This window comes from Andrena cerasifolii, chromosome 3 (genome assembly GCF_050908995.1).
Source record: "Andrena cerasifolii isolate SP2316 chromosome 3, iyAndCera1_principal, whole genome shotgun sequence".
Classification (NCBI taxonomy): domain Eukaryota; kingdom Metazoa; phylum Arthropoda; class Insecta; order Hymenoptera; family Andrenidae; genus Andrena; species Andrena cerasifolii.
Genome location: NC_135120.1, coordinates 10,121,467 through 10,127,506, shown reverse-complemented (window position 1 = coordinate 10,127,506; position 6,040 = coordinate 10,121,467).

The window sequence follows — 6,040 nt, the reverse complement described above, 5'->3', positions numbered from 1 at the left end:
CGTATCGTTCGTGTCATGTGGGAATTTCCCCGCGAAACTACCAACAGCGGTCGGTAGCACGCTGTGTGTGTGTGTGCTTTTCGTACCTTTTGCGGTGGAGGTGTCGCGAGTCGACGGAATAATGCATTATTGATGACGGAAGGAAAGTGATGGGGATGTATAGCAACGTTGGGGGTGTAGATTAACGAATACGAACTTCAAATTACTACTTGCTGTTACGTGAAGTTGTATTTATATCACTGCATCGTAGCTTTATTTTGCTTTCTCCTAATGGAAGATCGATAAGCTAATGGTATACATAACTGATGATCCGTTCGAGGCACAATGTTAATTATAAATTTAGAAATAAAATTCACCGAGTAAAAGTCAAAGGCCACAAGTATTCCCTAATTCGTACAAAATTCCAAATGACAAAGCATTTAGTGCATCATCGCAATCGTTGATAGTACTGTTACGCAGGTCAACACATTTATTCAAGCAAGGCATTAAATAAACTGGTGGCAAATACAATTCCTATCGGAACACCATCGGTCAACAGTAATCTTTACTAGCACGCAACTCATCACGCGTAATTCCACACAAGTCAGCCAGCATTTCCACCGGAATCGGATGACGCATCGCTTGGATAATAAATAGAATATTCGCTTGATAATACGCGTCACATCGCGAGCATTCCCCAAATCAATTCGCCGATCATAACGCAAGCCCATTTCGCATTTGCATACAAAACTAACGCGCTCCTCGCATGCAAGGGTGCAGCGCCGAGCGAGTATTGCAACGCGTGCAAGAATCAAGCCAGATAACGATCGAAATTGCAAGAAGCCCGCGCGTGAAACGAATCTCGCGTGAAGCCGTTTAAAATTCAGAAATCTCAGGCGTACCGTGCTCGCTATCTCTGGATCTAGGGGTAACGATCTCCGCGGAACATTGCCAAATTCATGCAAAACGGAACGGCCAATTATCTACGACCTTCCGCAACAGCTAAGCCCGTTATCAGAACCGCCTATCGCGCTAATTGCTAAATCGCCCAATCGAAAACCGGCGCGAGCACGGTGTCAATTAAATGCACGGTTTCGCCTTTCGTCACTGCTTACTCTGGCTTCCTCGGTAGACTCCGTCATTTCGACGATTTCTCTTCAGCTTTCGTAACGGCGCACCCCCGGAACAATCCACGTCCCTGTGCAGTCCACGTCGTAATGCGACATTAACTCCGTTACCAGGTCTTTTAGCCAGCAATCATCCCCTGTCTCCTCTACCTTCCCTTTGTTCCTACCACCCACACCGCTCGCCTTAACGATGTATTAATAGGTAAACGGAGGGGAGGGGGCTACCTAAAATTCCTTGGATTCCTGGTCGAAGGCATGGTAAAACCTGCTCGCACCGAGGGATGTCCGAGAAGTTTCGAATAACTCGGCGAAAGGCAAAGCGGTGCCGGAGGCACGATAAGCAGCCTTATCGAGCGAGGAGCCATTATCGAGATAAGGAAAGGGGCACCGATGACTAATGTGCGCCGGCACTGATTGGCCTGGCACCGAGTCAAAAAGTTGCCCGCGAGCATCGACCGATGGACGATCACCGGGAAGGCGCAAGTACTAATTGATTTGCACAGAGGTAGTTAGTGGTACGTGGGCGAGACATCGGTAAATAACATCTAAAGAAAAAGCACCCTCGTTCACTCTTCGGTCAGAGTGGCTTCCCTTTACTCGCAAATATTTGCACAGACGAATTTATACTTCTCTTGGGACATCCACTCGTCAGAGGGTTGATCGTTGAGTGTTCCCTCATCTTGCTCTTTGTGGAAGTCAGCAAGTGGAACTATTTCTCATGTCCCCTCTAGCTATCAATTTCCTCCGTGCCGTATTTTAGACTTCTGCGATCTAAAATAGAACGGTTCTGCCGCTACTGCCATCCGAAAATCTGCTCCATAAAAATTCAGCGCGATCAAGTCCGCGATTAAACGAGGCGCGGTTCGCCAGGGCTTCCCTCGCCAACATCTTCTCGAATTTCGTTGCACCGCCTCTGTAAACAACAGAAGCGTCTGCGCCACACGAGCAAGACGGAGATTCTGCATACGCCGGCAATAAAATGGTATCGATTAGCTCATGAGGGAACAATGGAGGAGGCTGGCAAGAATTCAAAAGTTTGCCACCAAGTATCGCTGTTTCCAGGAAGCCGCTCGATGGAAGGGGTTTTCGACCCTATTCCAGCCCCCGTGCGGCGGACCGACCGCGTGTATCGACTAATGTCGAGGTATTGACTAATGGCTGCTGCGCCGAGCAAGTAGTACCACTCCGTGTCAGGACGGACACACTCCAGGCTACGAGGTTCTCTTTCACTCTATGTACCGCCTTCTTTAATGATTCGGCTATCGACCCTAAAGCAATGTCGTGCGAGATCTTTCCTCCCTATCGTCTAGATCTACGATTCATTATACAAAAGGAACAGCGTGGATTCGACGGCTTCGAACTTTTAACGTTTGAAGTTAATCTTTGTAAATTCTGGAGCCGGGTGGTAGACGAATAAGGTGGACCTAGCGTGACATGTATATTAATTAGCGTGGTAATAATAAGAATTCTATACGAACTTAAATGCTACACTTTGCAACCTCTGCAACTCTAAAAACGCTCTACAGGCTCGCTATACGTTCTAAACTTAGTTCAGTATCGAAGTTGTCCTCGAAATCGATTTCTGGCTGGACGTGTGGGAAAACGATGGTGTGAACAACACCTACGGTCACATTTACGGCCCCTCTGTGTAAAGACGATGGTTAAGGCGCATTTATGTAAGGTATAACGTAGGACTCCGTCGACCGACCTACATTTCCTGGCCAATGTCTGGGAAAAAAGGGGTCATGAACGCGCGCACGCCTATAGGCGAAGCGTACGCGAGAGGGCCGTGCACGATGATTTTTAAACTTTAATTCCGTGGAACGACGGTCTACCGCCTGCATAGCAAGGGATTATGAATTCTTTCGGAGTCCGAGGCTTCCCGGGGTTCGTCGCGTTGCTTGATACTCTCGCTCGTATTTGCGTTGGATGCAGCGAAGAGGGACGCCCCGAGGGCTTCGAATAACTCCTCTTCGTCCAACGCGCGAGGACAAGAGGAAGCAGGAGAGGTTCCACGCTGTGGATATTCGCCAGGCTATTTCTAGTAATTAGACCATTTTGCCGGGTGATAATTTCGTGCTTATCAGTTGGTAAATCAAATACCATTAAGCAATTGGAATCATCTGGGGTTTATAAAGAGCTCTCTGAATAGGTGCACTTAATAATGAAATCTATGAAATTTTAAAGAAGTGGCCTCTTTTAATCGATCGTACGATATCATAACTTCTGCTCCTTTAGTGCTGTATGCAAGATTGATCGATTAACATAGAGGCACTCGAACTAAGGTGAAGCAGAGGGATGTGCAGTAAAATTTGCGATGCTAAAACTGTTCGGGACTCGCAGATCTCAAGCGGTGCATTTTTAGGGGCGCATGGTGCTGTGTGGTAAGGAGGATAGGATAAATGAGTTCGGAGGTATCGAACAGGTGTACAAAAAGAAATTAGACGTATCTATGATCTCGCAGTTTATTATTGGAATGTCATGTTTACTATACTATGCTCTAGGACAATAATCGTTAATATTGTACCGTTATCGTCGAAGTCATATCGCGACGTATCTAGTACACCCGTCATTGCGCTCGGACAACCGGAATTGCACCGCGAATCGAGTTCCCATCGCCTCGATTACAAATTTCGTAACGGTTTCAGGATGAAAGCACGTGGTATTTCACGTATTTACAACATGCACGGTTTCGCTTATATACATAGCACGCATGGTTACAGAACTCCGTCGAATTTCATCTCGACGAGAGCGTCGCCGGTACACCGCGTCGATGCGATACTGCCGTCTTTGCGCGCAAAATGTAACAGATAACACCATTCCTTAACGCATGCTTGCATCCTATACAATCCTTTTCACCATTTAATTCACGTATTTTTTTTTTTTTTTTTTTTGATTGTTTACGCGCAATTGAATGTTTCAGCGATCAAACGAAGCAGCTCGTAACGCGCTAGATTTCGCAAGCGCATTTGTACGATTTGAAAACTAACGACGAACCTGTTCCTCGTTCTATTCTGATTAGTCCATGTTGGAGAATATTACAGTTAGTCCGTAAGTACATAAAATTCCAAAGGTTTTTGTTGAAGTATCGCAAAGTGGACGTGACGTTCTTTTTGCATTTAATTATAATTCATTAAAATGGAGCACTCAGTATGTCAATTTACACGAGGTACCTTCCCCTTCATTTTCTTCATCCCGCGTTTCACCTTCGTCGCTGAACTGGCTCTAAGAGTCCGTAGAACGTGGCAACCCCGATCGAGGAAGTCGGCAATAATTGACTGCATTTCATTTACCAATTAATTCCACCCAATTCAGGGGAGCAGGATTTATTTTCATTCTCCCGAAGTCAACGAACTGCCGCACGCCACGGGCAAACTGCTTGAAAAGGACGTTACTTAAGGGGTCATGCTCAGTCAGGAGGCCGAAAAAAGGGTGGTCTTTGGAAATTTTTTACTCAAAAGGTATAATACATTTCTCAAAAAATCTTTTTTCCTTTTAAGGACTGCATCTAGTACCGTGCATCGTATTTTTTTTATTTAAAAATATTTATCAGTAACTGAGTTATTGTCTATCACTCGAAGGTTCTCTAAAAATAAAGGCTTCTGCGGTGACCACTGCTGCTCGAAAGTCGATCATCTAAAATAAAATATTCAAAAGAATTTACTTATTATATTGTATTGTCTAGTATTTGAACGAAGGTTTTCTCGAAATATTGATTTGGGAAAAAATGGCTGATGTTTAAAGTAAAAGTTTCAATTTTTAAAAGAAAACTAAGCGTGGGATAAAAAAATCCTTCGTTCAAATACTAGATAATATAATATAATAAGTAAATTCTTTTGAATTTTTTATTTCAGATGATCGACTTTCGAGCAGCAGTGGTCACCGCAGAAGCCTTTATTTTTAGAGAACCTTCGAGTGACAGACAATAACTCAGTTATTGCTAAATATTTTTAAATAAAAAAATTACGATGCACGGTACTAGATGCAATCCTTGAAAGGAAAAAAGATTTTTTGAGAAATGTATTATACCTTTTGAGTAAAAAAATTCCAAAGACCACCCTTTTTTCGGCCTCCTGACTGAGTATGACCCCTTAAAAGCAGCGAACCAATTTCGCTAGAGCATTACAATTGACAACTTTCCTCGCGGTTTTACGGCGAGGAAAATGGGGCGAAAGAAACATCGCATTGACCGGCAGCAGTATCCGTATTTGAAAAAAAACTGACGACCAGTCGAAACCGCCCAGTAAAAATGAAATATTCACGGGCGTTCCACTCGTGTTTACCACACAGAGTAGGGGTTCAGTGTCGCGACGATCATCGATCGTACAAACACACGATGAAAGGCGAGCACCCGCGGGTGATCGATCAACCTTCCATTTTAACAACCACTTAAAATATGCAATAACAGCACGTCCGGTGGCGAGGTACGTTACAAAACTAGTACAAAACTAGCGGCTAGGTACAAAAATGTAATTAATCGTTAATAACGGAGGCCGCCCGGAAAACTGCCAGGGACCAGCTCCACGATCTCCCCTTCGCCCTTACCCCCCTCCGGTTTCATTCTCCCCGACGTAATTTTCATTCGCGTTGCGTCCAGAGAAAAGAAAGAGGAAGAAAGAAATAGGCAACGCTTCGGTGTTTCTTTCTAACGCGGCCACTATTAACCCTCCTCTTCTCCTTCAGCGAGTTTCGTACGCTTTTCGAACTGCCTCCCGCCACTTCGTTCCCTTTCCTTCGTTCCCCTTGAGCGACTTTAAAGTATTTAGAATCTCGTTACCGCTGAGGAATTTAAGGGGTCATGCTCAGTCAGGAGGCCGAAAAAAGGGTGGTCTTTGGAAATTTTTTACCCAAAAGCTATAACACATTTCTCAAAAAATCTTTTTTCCTTTCACGTATTGCATCTAGTACTGTGCATCGTATTTTTTTTATTTAAA